The 20,824-nt window shown below is 36.2% G+C and overlaps 1 long non-coding RNA gene across 1 annotated transcript; it reads left to right on the top strand.

Annotated features, from left to right (window-relative positions):
* Positions 1-18,391: 18,391 nt before the first annotated feature.
* Positions 18,392-20,612, top strand: LOC106035037 (uncharacterized). Its single transcript, XR_001206479.3, has 3 exons — positions 18,392-18,760; positions 20,297-20,426; positions 20,524-20,612. It is a non-coding gene; the product is annotated as an uncharacterized lncRNA (long non-coding RNA).
* Positions 20,613-20,824: the final 212 nt, after the last annotated feature.

Raw genomic sequence — 20,824 nt, 5'->3', positions numbered from 1 at the left:
GCAGCACCTCAATTCATTTTCATTTTGAAGGGGAGCATGGCCTATTTATTTTCTCTATAAGAAAAGGACTAAGGAGCCATACCTCAAAGAGGACGATCTTGCAAGATCATGCAAGAAAATAAGCATTTCTCTATAGTAACAGATGAAAAACAGTTGTAATCTGGAGGAGGTTGGAATTTATGTTTTTGTTTTTAGAGTTTTTATTAATTAACTTAGAAAGTTTCCCTTTCAGTATGTTAGCTGTCATGAGTCACATTCTTATTCCTTACTTCTGTCCATTGCATTTGCTGGCATCCTACCAGGCTTTTATGAATCATCACAGATGTTGCAGCAGTCAGTGCTGTGATGCCCAAGTCTTTTCTGTCTATGTACTCTTACATATCTCTGTTCATTCATTCCAAACAAGTGCAGGTCAGTAGATGGATCTTGTAGACATTTGCACTATCCTATTTGTTAAACAGTCAGTACCACTGCTTTGTTTTCTTCCATTTTATGATGTACCTGGACTATGTTTTCTTCTATTTTATGATGTACCTGGATTTATGTTAAGAAAATTATTATAAAATTTTCTCTTCTCTTATCAGAAGACCTACACAGCAACTGATAAGGGTAAAGTCATTATAGAATACTAAATGTATTTGAGAGGTCTTGGTAGAAATGACTTATAAAGAAATACCAAATTGAATTGATAATGACACATTTTCTTAGGTTATTAGATCCTTCCTGTAGTATTCTACAGAGAAAATATTCTGTGCTGAATTCTATAAAGTTCTGCATGTTTCATTTAACTGAGAGATAATATGATTTAGTAAGTGGAAAGGAAGGGGAAAGAAAAGAAAACACCTCGTAAATAGAAATGAAACAAACAAGCAAACGAAGATGTAAATCCTATTCTATCTTCTTCTACCTTAAAGAAATTTACCTGGGTCTGTCATGTGATTGAATTTGGTAAATATCAAAGGGCATTATTTTTACTTCAAATGCTTGGTATTCAATGGACAAAAGAATAGATTATTTATTTATTTATTTATTTATAGAAAAATACTTAATTTGCACAAATATAGACAGACTTATGAAACATAAACATTTCACAATGACTTAGAATGTTGTAACCTTATGCACAAAGAATTGTGCTATTCAAACTCTGATTAATAAAACAGACAAGAGAAAAAAAAAGCAAACAAGCAAACAAATAAAAAACACAGAAAAACAATATCAAATATTTTCTAGGTGCAGGATCTCTGTGGTCTTCCCAGCAACCTTATATTGATCCTCTCAAGTGAGAATATTACTAGCCTCATGGTTTAAAATTCTGATGAAAAATGTTTGGGTAGGGAAGAACAGTTAATCTCTTGTGTTGTGATTGTCACATGCAAGTTTCCTATAAATAAAGATGATGCGAGGTATTAGAAGATTTTCTTTTTCTTTTCCTTTTTTTTTTTTTTCTGTTTGAAAAACAAACAGCATGCATGTATCTGGAATAATTTTTGTGCTGTTTATGGCAATGATGAAGTTGTGAGTCCCAGATAGATTTATTCTATGATATGTTAAATTGGGAACATTAATTTAAAATACATGTTTTAGAAGCTGGGCAAGAGCACTTATACTGAGCAATAGATATGAAAAATATCTGAGTATACGACAAATCACCTTTATATATGATTTATTACATTATATAAAAACATTTCAAATAATAACTTCTGTAAAAGAAGATACTGAAAAACACGGATGGTAATAATATTTCAAAAGTCTTAAATTCACAGGACACTAGAAGAAAATACCCTATCTAACGGAAATTTTAAAACATGGAGTACAGTAACCTAAGACAGACACCTAGGTTTAAATATTGCATCCTGACACCAAGTCTTAGCAAACTACTGCAATCCTGAATTAAGCTTACTGCTAACTATAAAGCTGTGCAGTGAAGATGGTAATGGGGCATGATATAATGGCCAAAAGCATGGAGAATGAGATCTTTACCAACGAAGCTTTTGCATCGTCAGAAAATTGATCATGTTTGAATTTACTGCCCATAAAGAGAGATTTATTGGGATAGTTCATCCTTTCCATAGCAACCCAAACTTGTAGTATCATAAAGTGATATACAAGGTAATGCTGCTTGAAGACTGATGTTGAAACAATTCAAATGTTTCAGTGTGACAGGACAGCTTTTTATATCTGCTAAATAAGTATGCAGTTGAAGCAATGCATGCTGGCTATTTGGAAGCCAGCTGGGGACCACAGGAAAATCCATTACCACAGCAAACTGTTAGTGGCAAAGCAAGGAAGACACTGCAGTGTTTTGATTTCATTTTCTATATGACAATACCTTGATACTTAAATCCTATAAAAAATAACATTTATTATTTTATACTGCTGTTTCTTCAGAAATGTCAGGCTTTTCTTGAACAGCAAAACATTACCAAAAAAAAAAAAAGAAAAAAAAAGAGGGAAAGAATGGAAAAATAAATACATTTTCCAGATGTGCTGAGGAATCCCTGAGTAATTCAGATAATGGGAATAGTCTTGATCTTTTCCTTAGACTCTGAAAATAAATTTCACCGATCATGCTCAGAGAATAACTACTGGGAATACAATTATGCTTCCCTGTTGGGATTTGCCTGAAGACATGAACAGTTGGAAGGGCTCTCTCTAGGAGACATAAACAGTTGGTGCGTGGTTTGTTTAAAATTATCTTCATAAAGGTGGTGTCATGAAGGAGCTGGTATCTTGGCTCTAAAGAGGAAAAATTAAGATAACAATGATAAAATCTCCTATCACTACAAGAAGTCAATAACAGTATCTTAATGAAGAAAGCAACTTGTCCAAATAGACAATACTTCTTTTTGTTAGACATGCTTTATGACAGATTTAGATACTGATGAGATCTCAGAGGCACAGCATAGCCTAAAGACAATCAGACTTGCTATCAGTCTTCATCTATCTAACGAAGGCTTATAGCCCTTTAATACCTTTATGAAAGTTAGCGATTCTTTACATCTCTTCTTGTATCAAGTCTGTCTAAATGAATCAAGTTGTGACAAGGATTGCTGAAAGCATAAATGTCTGATATTTTGTATGATTGTCATCAAAGTAGATGAACCTTCAACTTTTCTTTAGGGCAGCAGCTGGCTTTCTGCTTTCCTTGACTTTCTCTCATGAGAGATAAGCTGGGTTTATTCACATCTGTGGAAATCCAGCATATGAACGAGAGGTATTTCTTGCTGATAGTTAATTCTGCTGAAGAAAACAGAAAAATCAATGGGAAATGCACATCAGGTTTGCTTAGGGAAGACTGCAGTGTTGCACCCATGGCAAAGAAAATAAATAGCTCTTTAGCCTGGAGATGTTGATCTTAAAATTTTTGAGCAATTTCTCCCTCAGCATGTATTCATTCCCAATCCCACTCAAGGGCTGGCACCTGGAGCTGTTGCTAAGTGGTGTATCTGCCACATGGTGGAAACATAATATTGATTTTTAGGAAAATCAATTCCCAGTTTTACAAGATCAAAACCAGAAGATAGCAAAAGAGAGACTGGACTTTATTATATAATGATAATCATTATACTATACAGATTCTTGAAAGAGATGCATGGCTAAGAGACATCGTATTGATTTACTAGTAATAAACTCTGCCTGTTACGGTTCTAACTGAGCTGCTTGAATCTCTAGATATAATACTATTGATCACAAGCAGTGAGTACCTTCTTATCTGTAAATAAAGAATTCAATTCCATTTTTCAGGCCTTTCAATTTGGTGAAAATGTGGAAAAGCACAAAAGGCCAGCACATGTCACTGTAACAGTTCATTGTTAGTCAAAACTGAGTAAAAAAAAAAAAAAAAAAGGTAGCCTGATTCTGCTGAATCTCATGAATTGCATTCTTTAATCAGAAAATATATTATTAAATTATTTTTCTTTAACAGATGAATGCAGCTCATCTCACTTAGTAAATAATTTCTTAAAGTGTGTGTGAAGTAAATAAAAGCCCTTAAGTTAAAAAGAATATTCTGTCAGTAAAAACAGCTTAAATGGGAAATAATAATAATGAATATGTCAATCTAACATTATTATGTATACTGAAATGCACTTGTGATAATAGTTATAGCAAAGTATTTATTATACCTTTGTAATTTTATTTTATTTTTTTGCCATGTGATTAGTCCATACAAGAAGAGTTACAATGAGTAACAATATCAATTTACAAACAATTTATTCAAGTCAGGCAGATTCTCCTCTGGAAATACATTTAAACATGTTGATGTAGTAGTCTAACACTTTATTACCATAGTTTAACACAATTTTGTCACTTATAGAAACAAACGAAACTTATTTAGGCAAGCAATAGACCTGCTTACGTACACCTATCTAAATGCATTAAACCAAAATAATTTGTTTATAAATGGCTTTGACTCTGAAATAAACAACCTTAATTCAGACTTCTCTGTTAAGATCCTGATTCAAAGCTCACCGATTCATTTGAAGTATTCTTATAGACTTTAATAGGTTATGCATCAGTTCCAGATCAGTGAATGTTTGTAGTGTATTTTGAGCTTCTTGGATGAAAGGAGCCATCTAATCACAACCTGCAATCATTTTATTATAATATAGAATAATTCTTGCTTTTTCCCCCACTTTACTGTGAAAGTATTATCCTGTGCAAACATCAGTACTATCTGTTTTTTTTTTTCCAGATATACACCAAGAAATGTAATTAAAAGAATATGTGACTTTGATATAATATGGAATTGAGAGTAGTATTTTAAAAGTTATTTTTCCTTCTTGAATCCTAGTAATATTAAATCTGACATAATTTAGAGGCAGAAAATTCTAAATAGTCATTTAGAATATACTGAGACAGAGAAAAAGTTCCTATCTTTACTCATATGCTGGGCAGTAAATAATGCCAAGATTACCCACATATTTTATATTTGCTGCTCAATTCCAATATGTCCATCCCTAGTTTGATTTCGTATTCTCTTTGAAGAAGTTGTAGCTATCCCTGTGAGAATGGTGGTTTGGGTCAGAGGATTTGGTATGTTCTGTGAAAAATTTCCTTGTTCTTGTGTCAGATCCATCATGTATTGCTGAACAACTTTTAACAATATCCAGTTTTACATTTTATTAGTTACAAGTTTTACAACCATTATGTGAAGAGACAGATAAAATTCACAAAGGCAGATCAACTAGAACATTTCAAATTGGTTTAGTAGTTTAGCTTGTGGTAATTAGGCATCACCAAAAGGCATAATGGAATTTTTGACACCCAGACTGAATTATCTCGTTATAACTACTGTTGAAGTGTGTTTTTTTTTTTCTTTTTTTTTTTTTTTTTCCCCATCTCTGGCTGACATATAGGGAATGAGAAGGCATATGACTTCCTGGGTCAGAAACTCCACTGGCTGAGTAATATGTGATCTTATGCTTTGCAATGACCAGAGCACGTGGCAAGTGGTTGGAACTGGCTGGATGTGTTAAAACTGGACACTCTCTTTTTTGGTCTCTGATAGAAAGAGGTCTCAGCCTCAAAGTGCATATGAAATACTCAAATAAATTTATACATTTCATCCCTCGTTACCAACAGGCTCTACAGAACAAAGAAATGAATGAGTCTCAAGGGCATCATTTTCTCCCACATTCTGCTTGATAAATAAATAGATAGATAGATAAATAAATAAATGAATAAAGTATCATACAGCTAGATGAGATATGGAAGACATTTGACCAATGTTAGCAGTTTCTGTCCTTGCCAATAACTTTTATCTTGAGTGACCTCAGAAATATTCTTTTTCTATGGTATGTTTTCTGGCGGTTGCAGAAAGTTTGTGCTTTGTGTCATCAGTGTTCAGAACAAATTAATTAGCTTGCTCAGACAGGTTCAATAATGCAGAGTATTGCATAACTTTTTTTTTTTTTTTTTTAACAGGGAAGAGTAGAGTCTAAATTTGGTAGGGATATACATGATGGTATGAGAGATATGTAACAGACATAGCATACGACATTCCTAGGTCCATATTCTAAAGGATGTTTAGATCAGCTACATGCTGAAGTAGAAAAAAATGGGTCATGTCTCCATTTACTTTGTTACAAGAATGACAAAGATCTTGGTGGCCCACCAAACCCTTCTTTCTGGCTGACGCAATGCTGGAAAAGCAGGAGCTGTTTGGCCAATTGACTTCCCATGATTGTAATTAAGAGTGCTGAAGTGCACCCAGGGGCCATCTATACCACTATGCAGTCAAAGTAAAACTGGGACCTCCAGAGGTGATGTAAGCTGAGGTTGCTTTATTGAAGAAATCATGGAATGGGGAAAGAAGCTGCTATAATTTTGGATCTTACCCCCAATGTATGATTTTGGGTAGTAACTACAGGTCAGGCTCAGAAGGCACAAAGTTTCAGTTTTCACAGTATGGGGATTGCTTCTAAACAAACATGCCAAAATGAACAAACAACAACAACAACAACAACAAAACAGATCAAACCAACCAACCAACCAACAATAACAAAAAAAGAACATAGCAGGAAATATTCTGACACAGAAGGTGAATTGGCAGGTAACAGTTCTGCTTCATGCAGAGGTACAGGAGTTCATCTACGTAGCTGTCAGTGGGAAACTGCATAGATCTTACAGCATTGGGTTTCACTTGAAGCAGAGAAAAGAAAATAGATTAGGGCTGATTCCTTTTCCTCAGTTTTAAGCTGCCAAGCACAACTGGGACTGTGATCCAACAGCATTAGATTAGAAATACATGTTACTGTTGTCGTATGTGTTTGCCTTTGAAGTTTACAATCCAAGAAATTATTTGGCTACTGAGCAAATATTTAAATGCTGCAAAAAGCTTTCGATGTCTTTAATATGCCATGAGGCAGATCTTCAGAGAAATCATCATTGTCCTATGATATCAGCAGAAATACGACAATTCATTTAATTTCCGTTCATCTCTTGCAGAGGGTCCTATGACAGATTCCTTCCCCAAGTCTTGTCAAAATGGTGCCTGTAGTCATTATTTCCAAGTCACAAAGTTAATCAGCTTTCAGTCTCAATCTGTTCTTAGCTGCTTATTTTTACCTGTACAAGTAGAGAAACTAGGCAGTGGTACCCATTTTGTGTTTTGGGCTCTCACAGTAAAAAAATTGTCTTGTGTATTTATGAGTGCCTCTCTAAAACACTGTTCCTGGAAGGAGGCAATTAGTGATTTCCAGGCAAGAAAGGCTTACCCCAGCCCCTGGTGAGCCTTCTGGTTCAGAGAACAGAGTTTTCTTCACAGACTATTTGCTAAACATAGTTTTGGCACAGGGAGATTGAATTCCATCAAGTTGTACTCAATTTAGCCGGCAGCAAAGGAACTTTTGTACAGGATATCCCCTTACAATTGGATCTACAGGATCAGACACTTTCTTTATAAGCCATGTAAATAGCTTATACATTAGGTTAGTAATTAAGAACAGTTTGACTGCCCAAAATGAAATTTATTTATTATTAAATTTATTATTTTAAACGACACATGAAGAATAAGGAAAGATAGTTTTTAGTAATTACAACAACATGAGGGTTTGATCCAGCCATAGATGTAAGTACTTACTGGTAAGGGACTTGACAGCTGTGGTTTGAGTGCCTGAGCCTTACAGACTGTAACTGTAGTGGGGAAGTAAATGCTGCCTGGGAATTTCCTGAGTGTTAGAAGCTCATCATCCGCCATGCTATCCACCATCTGTCCCTGACATGGTCATTGTCTGTGCCATATAACATTCTCCCAAAACATTTCTACAAATATTTCATGACTTCAAATAGAGGTAGGACCATTCCCTATTCTCACCACGGTCACTATGATCTGGATGATTTGATATGGTTGCAGGCTATCCCTTGCCAGTTAACCTCAGAGTCAGAGAAGATCTCTCACACATATTTAATGCTGGAATATGGACATAGCTGCAGTAGACTCCAGAAACCTGGATGAGTTGTTCAGGTACTGGGAGAGAACAGGACACAAACCAGCCTTGCAAACAGGCATGTATACAGCTTCAGTTTCACAGAGATATCCAAGGTGGAAAGCTGAGGGGGCAGAGATCTGAAATCCCTCCCCTTTATAATTTTGATGTTCTATGACTCCTAAGTGTCATGGATACTGATTTGTTTTGGTGCCAGAGCCTAAAATCACCACTTGAACTTCAGAACATACAGAACTAAACTTTCTACTTAAACATTTTAATTTTTTGTTCTTTCAAGGAACTGAGAAAAGTGCAGTTTTCTTTTAAAACAACCACTGCAGAACTAATGGGACCAAAAAGAAAAATTATAAGGTTTGTGACTAAACGTCACAAGCAAAGTTCAACAAGGTTCAACAAGGCCAAGTGCAAGGTCCTGCACCTGGGTTAGGGCAATCCCAAGCACAAATACAGGCTGTGCAGAGAATGAATTTGGAGCAGCCCTGAGGAGAAGGACTTGGGGTTATGGTTGACGAAAAACTGAATACGAGCTGGCAATGTGCACTTGCAGCCCAGAAAGCCAACTGTATCCTGAGCTGCATGAAAAGAAGCATGGCCAGCAGGTTGAGGGAGGTGATTCTCCCTCTCTGCTCCATTCTCATGAGACCCCACCTAGAGCCCTGGGGCATCCAGCACAAGAAGGACATGGACCTGTTGGAGTGAGTCTGGAGGAGCGCCACAAGGATGATCAAAGGGCTGGAGCATGTCTACTTTGAAAACAGGCTGAGAGAGTTGGGGTTGTTCAGCCTGCAGAAGAGAAGGCTCTGGGGAGAAGCCTTCCAGTACTTCAAAGGAACTCTGGAGCAGGATTCTTTGTCAGGAAGAGTATTGATGGGTCAATGGATAAGGGTTTTAAACTAAAACAGGGTAGATTTAGATTATATATAAGGAAGAAATTCTTTACTCAGAGGGTGGTGAGGCACTGGAACAGGTTGCATAGAGAAATTGTGAATGCCCCATGTCTGGAAGTGTTCAAGGCCAGGTTGGATGGGGCTTTGAGCAACCTGGTATAGTGGAAAGTGTCCCTGCCCGTGGCTGGGAGGGGGTTGGAACTATGTGGTCTTTAAGTTCCCTTCCAACCCAAACCATTCTGTGATTCTGTGATTAGTTACATTGTGATGGGCTGAACCAAATGCCTATCTCACTAACTTTTAAGTTCTCAGGGTATTCTTAAACTCTTCTGTCTCATTTGATCTTGCTTATATACTCCTTGGCCTTGTGCTGTGCCTAGCAAAAAGCTATCCTGAAGCATAAACTAGGACTATTAAATACTGGATGATGATGATAATGTTAATAATAAAAGTATCATTCGATTAATTATACCATTCTTTATTTGCATGAAACAGACTCGCATTTCCTTCTGCATTTTAATAATACAGTAATGGTTATTGTAATGAACTCATTAAATCTGAGAGTCAATATTAATGGACTATGAGAAGGATCTTTAAGAACTTCATTGGCAGGCTACAAATAGTGGATTAATATAATCTACTGAATGAGTCAATTGGTTGTATAGTTATGAGTAATCAATTTATATTACTGTGAGTGCCTTAAGTTAGAAGTAAACATTTTAAAATATGGGGCTGGATCCTTGTTAGACACAAATCAATAAAAGGAGGTCGGTCAAAACTAGCTGCAGTTTTGGATGAGCATTTTAGCAAAGGAAATGCTGTTTGTATTGATAAAAAATATTGTCAATACTAAATCATCAGGCAGCCCCCAGAATATAACGATACTGTGTTCATATAATGTGATTTTAAATGACATCTGTGTATTGTAATTGGTATAACTGTGTACCTGTAGAGCAATTTCATGCAATTTTAATTATTCTTGTTTCTGTCTGTGTATCCACATATACTTTTTAATTTTATTTTTTTATCTCAAGTACCATTTTCAAGCTTTTATCCAAGCTGCAAGAGTTAAGCACTTACTTTATTATTTTAAATTACAACTGAGTTAATTTTGTTGTGCAATTGCTTGTGTTTAATAGATGTTGCAACAAAAATTATGAGAGCTGTATTAAAATTGGAAAAGCTGACAATGTGGCAGTAATTCAATTATAAAAATCCAGACAAAAACAAAACAAAACAAAACTGCTAATGCCCATGTAAATATTATCCTTCAAAATAAAGATTTTATTAAAAGCAAGAGTGTCATGAACTGTCATAAAGAAGTTTTTACACCTTATTGTTAGGTTCTTAGCTGAGATGTCCAGGTATAACAAAGTGAGTCTTCCTCTACAGCAGAGTAGAGTAGTATTTTCCACAACAGTGGAAAATATTGCACAGCTTTCTAATCTAACTGAATTTGAAATTCTTAATGCTGCCAAAGGTTTCTATTTCTTGATTTATGATTTTGTTAGTGTTGGGATTTGCTGAGTGCCCAGAGACGGAATGGAAGCAGGAGGTTGGCACAATGACCAGGTCCCAACACACAAGTTAGGGATCAGTTTCTTTGTTTCTCCTTGTTTTGAAAGCACCTACCTTCAGGTCTCCACCTGAAGCTTTACCAATATCTGGGGCCTTCTTGCTGTCTTTCATCTATTTGAAGCCATTCACATCTGATTAGTACTGTGCTTGTCTAACAACCTGTGCCTCAATGAGAGGACTTTATTCCTCTTTCCAACTGCCTATTTTCATATGAACTGTAGAAAACTAAAGATCACCCTTGAGACTTAAAACCCTATGTTGAATTTTGCTGAATATTAGCTAATAAGTTAGAAAATGGAGAGAAAGATATGATTCTCCACATAAAAATAACAGAAAATAAATCTTGCTTCTTTAGGAAAAAAGACAAAAGCCTCAAATACTATGCAAAAGGAATTTTAGCTAGGTAGTTTTTTCCTCTTTCTCAGCTTTCATTATTGTGTAATTTTATGTTTGTTTGATTTTTTTTTTTTTTTTAATCTCAGAAAAGCTTTGAAAACTGGTTCCGTTTTGCTTTTCTCAATCTAATTCAAATTAGTGTAACTTTTCTTCTGCTCTTTCTCTTTACCCTAAGTCAATGAGAACTACATGTAAGAGTTTCTGTTCATCATTCTGAGTCAGAAGTTCGAAGTGTTTGAATACAGAGTTTTGATGCAAGCAAGAAAAAAATGTTGAAATGATCTTGGGATGTGTCATAATGAGCAAATCACCTCAGAGTGTAAAATTGTCTCATTCAGTATCCTTGTCTTATTCAGCAAGGTTTCACATTGTTGAATGTATATTTTACAGGTATGTGCGGGTTCAAAATGCACACGCACATCTCAGGAGTCACAGCAAGTCCCTGCCTGGAGGCAAGAAACAAATAAACAAACAAAACGAATGGAGACCTCAACCCACTCATACACTCTCTGGAACATTGCATGTTTTTGTAATGTAGCTCAAAAAAAAGCCAACCCAAACACACAGTATTTTCTGACCTCAGGTATAGTCTTTTATCTTGGCAGTGTTCTGCCCTTTCACTTTTCTCCTGGACATTTGACCAAATGACCAAGACTCTGAGCCTTGTTATTAACACTTCTTCTCTCATGCGCAATAGAAACTTTGTTATCTGATTTTTCAGGTGTCTTTTGTTTTTCAGTCATTCCAAGATGAAAACATCTACAAAAATAAGAGTACTATTTTCTTTTCTTTTTCAAAGCCTTTCTTTTTTGTTTGTTTTTAATTGTCAGTATTTGACAACACAAAGAATTTACTGGTATGGAAAGATTTTGAAGTATATGAGCTTTTACCATCTGTCAACCACCATGAGAAACTATACAGATATCAGGTAGTAGTTTATTTCTTTGTATTGGGAGTAAAGGGTTTTATTCTTCATAAAACACAGTAACATAGGTCCTGTAAGTTGATAAACACTCCAGAGATACACTTGCAGCAGACAAAAGTCGATTCAAGTTGAAGGAACTGTGGTCCCTTGTGCCAGCAGTGGCTACGCGCAAGAGTAACTCTTGTGAAGCCAAAGAAAACCTCTAGTTTCTAGTTCATCACAAGCTATGCAAAGATAATATTTTTTTTTATTAATTATAATATAAATATTTCAAGTGAAACGTGGCAGAGCTGAGCTCTGTAGGACAACCAGTGACTGAAACTGAGGATGGGAGTAATTTCTTCCAGAGTCAGGATACAACTTTCAGATGCTTTGTGTGTCTTATCTCCATATGGAAAGCTGGATTCCTAAGCATGTATGCAGGTTTACGTATTAGGATATGTTGTAACATGCTCATGTGGGAGTGTTCATATTTAGTGGGAAAAAAAAAAAAAAAAAAAAAGGCACTGCAAGGAAGGTGGTGCATGTCCAGGTCATAAAATGATACAGCATTGACATTTTGCTGAATTGTGCAGGCAGACTGCATGACTGTCACATTTTTGGCTAGGATAGAGCTAATTTTCTTCATGGAGACTCACACAATGCTGTCTTTTGATTTCTTGATGAAAACAGTGGTGATAACACACCAGTTGTTTGTGACCATGTGTGATGGATCTCTCCTCTACAGCTGTAAAATTTAACATCTAGAACTGCTGATTTCCACTTGCAAATAACCTATTTAGAGTAGCTTAGCATGGTGCTGCCATGTCGTGTGGCCACGCAGTAGCCAATTGCTTAATTGTAAAATACGCTTTGTTGATAGTTGTTCTTGGTCTTTCTTCCAAGTTGGGTTGTGGACATGTGTGGTCAGGGCAGGATACACAAAACCCATGGCACCCACAGCTGTGATTCACAAACTCCATGAGAAGATTAATAAATTTCTTCACAGACTACGTAGATTAGTAGCGGGTGGTAATAAGCAGTGCTTTATGGGTATTGTCAGGGCCTGGACTGCATCCACCTTTTATCAGATTAGTTGACTGAGTCAAAGAGTTTAGTTGGCTGAGTCCAATGTGAGCTTTGTTGCTGATAAGAGCTGTCACAAAAAAAAAAAAAGCTAAAAATAAGGTCTTGCATCCCCTGTCCCATGGAGCTGCTTTTAAGCTCTGGCCATAACACCAGCATCCCACCTGTGCTACCCTGCAGCTGAGTTGCATCTAGGTCTGCACTCAGGCTTGTAACTCCTTGATCCAGACCCAGATATAGACCCACCAGCATGGCTTTCTGTGGCGAGCTCAGAATTACGGTGTTGTGGTGGCCATGCTGTTTGATCACACTGACCACTGTTTCTGGCCCTGATCCTTGCCTTGACTGGAGCAATTCTTACCTTAAAAGCACTGGCCCAGTTTACCCATGGAGTTAGTGGAGTCTCCATCCTTGGAGATGTTCAAAAGCTGTCTGGAAATGGACCTAGGCAACCTGCCCTAGGTGGTTCTGCCTGAGCAGGGGAGTTGGACCAGATGACCTCTAGAGGTCCCTTCTAACCTCAACCACTCTGTGATTCTGTGACTTGCCACTTGACATCTTGGCTCCTTATGGTCAGGTCACTGTTTCTGCCTGCCTTCTTATCTCCACTGTTCTCATTTCACTTTCCTGGAGGAGCAACTGGCCCTCAGTGCGCCCTGAAAGCTGCAGACTGAAGTTGATTAGAGAGAGAAGGCAAAACGTTCTGATTCTGAAGGCAAAACATTCCATACAAGAACTTTCCATCCAGGCTTACTGCAAAGGTCCACGGGAGCCTCCAACTTCACTGGACCAAGTTAAGGGTTCAATTCTTGACAGCCAGTGCGACAGCTCTGTACAGGACATATTACTATGATTTAAATATTTAATGGGTAGCTTTCATATGTCTAATCAAGTTGGATACTTCACTGTAGGATGTGTGTTCCTATTTATATACATAAAGTTCCAGATATTTTAATGTTATATTTCTCTATTATTCTCTAACATGTCTATGTGTTGGCCATATTATTCCCTGCTGCAGAAAAAGCTATTAAAAATGAGGGAACAACATGAGTCTCTCTTACCCTAGATTTCTGTCCTTTTTCACAAATGAATCTCCCTTTTCTGATTTTGTTTTTCTTTTTTATCTTATCCTTCAAGCTATCTTGGCACTACAGCTAATCCCTCATTCATATTTACAATTCCCCTTCTCAATGCATACGGGACAGAAGACAATGGAGTTCTGCTATCATAAATGAGCTGAGGAGCTAGTCTTAGTTGCTGAGACTGGTTTGTCTTTAGAAATTTTATTTTCTCATGCCAGTCCTCAAAACATATATATACACATATGTGAAAGGTCATTATTGTCATATGCTGAAAAATGACAAAACCTTTTCAAATATAAATATAGATGGTTATGTGACAGTCTTTTCAGGTATAAAGTAAGACCACTTGCTTGAATTAGGCTGCACTGAAAAAAGCATCTGATATACGATAACCAAAGAAAATAAACAATCTTTCCTCCCTTCACAACTCTGTCTTTGTCTATCACCCTCATGTTTTTGTTTTCTTTGCTGTGTATCTTCCCAGAGCTCTGGTAGTGAATGTTAATGATAAAGTGTTTGGTTCTACTCTATCCAATTATTCTCAGAAAATTAAGCCCCACACACTGTATACTTTAAGCATGATGATATATTCCCACAAATGAATAATGATGATATACAAAAGAGCTCAAATTCTGACTACTGAACTTTTCTCCAACTGGTCAGGAAAGAATAGCAATTAATTGAAATAGACTTGTGGAAGGACAAATGTTTCTCTAATTTTGTAAAAGATCATTTATTTTTGAAGGTAAAAACAGGATAGAAAAATCTGACTGAGCAGGGAAATATAGCAGAAAAAAATAAATTAACACCTGCATGACTCTGCCATTTTAAAATGATGTTTTCCTAAGCAGTTCAGCATGAAGAAATGATTGTAGGTGATATTCCTGTTTAGTCAGAAGTGACAGAGCCATTTGATTTCATGAGCAGTAAACAGGACATGCAACCACAGTAAAAATAACAGCAACCAACTAGCAGATTCAGCAATAAAGCTATATTAGCATAATGGGGAAGGAACACTGGAATGCTGTTTGGAGATTTTCACTTTAGTTACTCTGGTGTACATTAGGGAGTCAGCCAACAAAAGTAAAAAAAAAAAAAAAGTCATACTTTGAAGCAAATGGGTTGATAATTTGGGGTCAAAGCTCTAATTGCCATATTCAAAAGACTAGAGATGATTTATAGATCATCTCTAAGTTTACAATAATAAAAAAGATATTTTCCTGTTCAGAATTTTGTATTTGTTTTATCTGGTGAAGATTTTGTGTTGTTTCCTATGCTAATAATTTTATTCACTCTAAGGCCTGTTGCCTTGCAGAGTGTTTATCTTTAACAACTTCCTAATTTTTGATGTTGTTGGTTAATTGTACTGTACATGTGAATTCCAGAAATGATATGCTGCTGGAATGAAAGGTACCACCAGCTCCTATACAATCACTGCTATCAGACTGTAAATTTTGCTAGCTTTGTCACTTAGTTCCTCCTGTTTGACTGTTCATGTCCATTGTTGATGCAGCTACCCAAGGACATAAATATGATGCAGCATATTGATGCATAAATCAGTATGATACATCCCCGACATTACTCAGAGATGAAAGCAATGGGGAAAAAAATTTCCAAACTTTCTATCTCCATAACTTTAGTAAAAAAAAGAAGATCATCAAGGCCTATATTTTGCATAGAAAGTCAAACTAAACTCAGGGTACAAATAATTAAAGTGAGTCCTGTGTCGCTTCTGCAGCTCCGTTCAGAGTCAGATACACTGACACCAAAGGGCAAAATGAGTGTAGAAAATTGCCAAAAGAATGCAAGAAAAAGGTAGATGGAGCAAGATGACTTTGGTGATGTATAATACAGTTGTCAGAGACAACTGGCAACAATTGTGATTTTTTTGTTTGATGACCAAAGATGTCAATAGATTTTACCAGTATACACAAGAAAAAATATAATGTAAACATATTTGATTCTGTTAACATTAGAATCATGTATTTGCTGTGCACTGGAGTAACCAAAATAAGTCCCAAAATCTTAAAAAAAAGGAAAGAAAGAAACAAATAAAAACAGGTAAATAAATAGGTGTCAGCAGGGTGGTGGTGGTGGGATTAGAGATTCTTATTTTTCACTGTGTATATGAAAGTCTCTCCTATTAAATCATCTCCAATTAAGCACAAAGAACAAAATAAAAATACTAAATACTTCTCCCCATCTTCTTTCAATTCAAGCTCTAAACAGAAAGAAGTATGTTTGAATCGCTTCAGACAAGATTACATAGAACTCTCCTGCACACTTGTGAAATGAGGGATTGTTCCCTTGTGTGGAGAGAGAACAATCCTTCATCACACAAGATGAACTGCCTTTTCATCCTGGAGGTTTATGATTCTATCATATGATTTTCTAACTGCACACTGTATTCTTGGGAACAAAAACAAGACTGCTGACTAACAGAAAATGGTGAATGAAAAGCTCTGTTGGTGACGAAAGAGTTTGGTACTGAAAGGTGGCCAGCAATTCCAGTTTCTTCTGCTCATCTGTATACCAGTGGGTGAATATCCATTGTTACAGACAAGGTTTGATGAACAGATGAACAGTTCCGAGGGAAAGTTAAGATCCTGAAGGCCTTTACAGGTTCCTCTGGAACTAATTTTTTCACATGATTTTAGCTATGCTTTCACAGTGCAGTAACTTTACCATTCTACTGCACCATACATTAAGAAATGTATGATAGTCCCTGATAGTCCAAAGATTCTGTACGTTGCATGGTGCAGCCTTACTTCCATGGCTTCAATGTTTGCATAAGACACCTGGACTGAAAAGCAATGACAATATTTTATTGGTGTTATTGGAACGTGCAGGCAGAAAACGGTATTGAGAGAACAGTAGTGCATAGAAAGTAGATAATACTGGGCAAGAAGAAGACTGGAAGGGTAGATATGTACAGTGATTTAAATTTAAGCCTCTGAAATTTTCAAAAAGTGCTCTTTCTCTGAGGAATAAGTGATATTAACACCTGCCAGGGGAGACCCCCAATTTACCAAATATTCTGTAATCTCTTATGATTAACTTTCAGAATTATTAAAACAATAAATAACGCTTTTGGTAATGTTCTCTGAGATCGTGAAAATGGTACCAGTAAGGCCACTACACACTCAAATCACCATTTGCTCACTGGTAGGCTGACCTATATTAACATTTTCAAAAATATGTACATGACCTGGCTTCTTTATAAGATTTTCAGATGTGTCTAAGAAAGGTGAAGTATTTCAGTGCTTAAATATGCAGGTATCTGGGTATCTTCTTTTCTTTTTCCTCTCAGAAATGTCACTGCACTTAACTTTTATTGGTTTTGATGACATTAATTTCAATGAGAGTAGGCTAGCAAGTCACTTTCAGAAACCCCTACCAAGCATCTACACAAAATTTAAAGTCCTTAATTACCTTTATAAATCTGACCCTTTTGTACTTAGCAGTCCTTAGAATCGCAGTAAAGGGCAGGAGAATTTGAACTCTGAATTACCCATGACCTAGACAACTAGGTACTTTAAGAAATGCTTGAACATGGGAACGAATTTGTTATTTCATACTCTTCTGTGACATTTTCTTCCTTCATTCCATGGAAATGAACAAATAAAATATGCAGGTATGTGGTTTACAATAGGATGGTAATGAAACAAGACATACTCACTGTGGTAAGTATGTAAGACAAAAATTAAAATTGTGTTTGGTTTTAATCCTGGCTAAATACAAGAAATATGAAAATATCAGCAACACTTCCAATAAACATTTTTTTTTCCTTTGATCTCTCCTCCCTTCCTCTTCCCTTCCCTCTTCTCTTTTCTCTTCTCCTCCCCTTCGCTTCCCTCTTCTCTTTCTCCCTTTCCTTTTTTTTTTTTTCCTGAGAGCCTCATACAATATAAAATCCTCAGTGGTGCTGAGAAACTGCTCAGTGTTAGTACTGTTAGGTACTGAGGAATTAACACCATAAAATACTTAAAAGAGAAAAGGGAAAAATGTGTTTACTTACTGCTGTGAAATAACTGAGGATTGATTTCGTGAGGTTCAAACCCTCTAGTACCCAGAGGACCCCGGGAAGGAGTAGGAACTCCACCCACTGCCTATTCACCACTGTCACAGCAAAGCAACTAGGAATTACTGTCCTCAGAGTCTACAAGAGTCCAAAAAAAGAAAGACTATGCTGTCATTTGACTATGTATGTATGATCTTATTTTTATAGTCTCCAGGGACTACATGAGTAGATGAAATAATTTTGTTCCTTTTCCCAACCAGTTCTGATTCATGATTACATAAACATGATTACATTCCTTCCATGAAGTACAATATAAAGGAAAACTTGTCTAACAGAAAATATTTTGTTTCAACATTTCTAACAAAGACAGTTTTCTCAGAGACATTTCTTAGTGTTTTGCCACTGTGTTGTTAACATATGAAATGAATTTACAAATTCAATAAAGTAGGGTGAGAAATGGCTTAATAACCCCCCACCATCCCCCAAGCATGGGCCCCAAACAAACAAACAAACAAAATAATAATAAAAAAGACTTGGTTTACAAATCCTTATAGGTCATGGAGAGAACGAGCACATTTGCCTCCTTGTAGCCTTGCACATCTCTATAGATTTCTATCATGATACAACTCCCTATATAGCCTGCATCTCCTTTTGTGCTCAACTGTAGCAGTCAGTACAAATTGAGAGTCACCCACTTCCATCTACAGCTCATTAACATCCAAATTAGGTGGAGAATCACTTAAACTAGATTTAGGTGGAGAATCACTTAAATTCAACCCAAGCCCACCACAGAATCTAGAGAAGTTTAATTTGGTTAGGACTACAAATCTTTTCAGATCCAATGATGTATCTGACAGGTAGGTAGTGCCTGTTTCTTGTCTACTGATGTGGTAACTGGTATGGCAGGGAAGCCACAGGCAAAATTAGGAGTCAGGATCTTGCCCCTGGAACATTCATTTATTTAATTTTAGAGAAAATGTAAAATGTTCCCTAGAAACAGACTCAAACCAGTTAAGTCTTTTTTTGCTGTGCATCTTTCATTATCATTAAACTATTATGGTAAATGTAAAGGACTAGATGGTGAGAGTCAAAAATGTACTAGTACTGAATACATCCTACCAGTTCCCTGTGTTTTCAGGGGAGAGGTGAATATGTAATATATGTAAAGAGAATTTCCCTTTTTCAGGTCCTTATGAGCAATTACAATTCTCCACTCTCTTTACTCAAAATCTAGATTGCCATCTTATGAAGAGCCTGCTTTCCCAGGACCAGGAGTTGTCAATATGGTGCCAATGACACTATTTGACATTGAAATGCATTGGAGCAGTCTTCTGCCTGGTCTTCAAAAGTAACTGTATTAAAAAACAAAACCAAAAAAAAACCACTATGTTCTTAAACTGTAGTTTTACTTGCCTAGGTAACAACAGACATGATAGCAGGGCTTTCAGAGCAGAAAGCACAAGCTAGCTCAAACCCCAGGGTATTGGCTTGGGGCAATATGTTGATCAGTGATGCTATGTGTACTTGAAATAGTCCAATTGCTTGTCTCATTTAATGCTTGTGGTAGAAAAATTGTTATGCCAAATAGAAGGAAACAATAAAGACTTTATTTTTTACACTAAAGAAGTGCTTTTTAATATATTGGATTAAGAAGAAGAAATGATTAATTTTTTAAAATGAATTCTGTATGCAAATATTAAAAGTAATTTGTGATTTTTTTTTCTGCCTAAACTAATATGATTTCTCCTAACGTCTTAGTCTTAGGCCTTTGCTATTAAAGCTGTTTTTTTTTTTTTTTTCTTCTTCATTGCCAAGGATCTCTAAATTACTGTGTTTAGATAAATCCTAGTTGAAATATGCCCATATTTTTTTTCTATACTTAACCGTCTGTGATGTGTATTTTAGTTATCTAGCAGGATTTAATGTGCCATTTTTAAAAGGCAAAAATCTTCTATATGATTTATTATTGATTAAGTAATCCAATGGCTTACCTTATAATATCAGGGTGCCTTACTCTGGATAGTAAGAAACTTCCCAAGTGTACATTGCTACATTTCCCACTTAACAAATTGTTTGCTGCAGTAAGAGTAAGAATAGTGACATATTCTGTGAGGCTCTGAGCAAGTATTGCTGCAACATTTATACTAAATTTTACTCAACTTTCCCAGCCATCTTACTCTCAGGTGTCTGTAATGATGCATGGAACCAATGGATTCTGTGTTATGGTGCACATTGTACCTTCACCATAACCTGCCTTTGCCTAAAACTTCCTGTGGTAATATGAGCTGGAGTTTGTCTCATACAGACAACCCATAAAGAAGCTTGCATAGCATCTATAACTCCATGGACATCTCCAGGAAAGAACTGTGGCTCATTGTTTTTCTTTTGTCCAGTCAGTGTAGTGACTGGAGATTGGCGGAATAGTAATTTACTACTGGCAGATGTGAGCAGCAGCTTTTGACCACTTGTACATCCTCCTCTGCCACTCTGTACTGTTGGAGCTCCACCTACTAGCCAGCACAGGTAAAGAAACAAACAGTCACATAAAGTTTGTTTGTTCGTTTGTTCGTTTTTTTAATTAATTAATTAAATAATTTTATTTTTCTTTTTTATTTGCAAGATACAGAGAATAATGCAGGAAACACTGAATCACTGAAGTCCAAGACACTTTACGTCTAAGAAAAAGCCATGATGTGTAAATAAAATAAGAAATAGCTAAGTATGCACTTTTGTTCTTTTTTTACAACAGTACTACTTCACTAGAACTCTGGTCCCCTATTTTGTAAGTAGGATTCTTCAGCAGAGTCAATAATGGTGACATGCGAAATGATAAAAAGAGGTTAGGATAAAAAAAAATGTGGAGGGCAGCAGCGACAGTTAGAACAGAATGTAAAAGCATATTCTATTAACCACCTTTTTTC

The sequence above is a fragment of the Anser cygnoides genome, chromosome 1 (assembly GCF_040182565.1).
Source record: "Anser cygnoides isolate HZ-2024a breed goose chromosome 1, Taihu_goose_T2T_genome, whole genome shotgun sequence".
NCBI classification, from domain to species: domain Eukaryota; kingdom Metazoa; phylum Chordata; class Aves; order Anseriformes; family Anatidae; genus Anser; species Anser cygnoides.
This window is presented reverse-complemented; position numbering and strand designations above follow the sequence as displayed.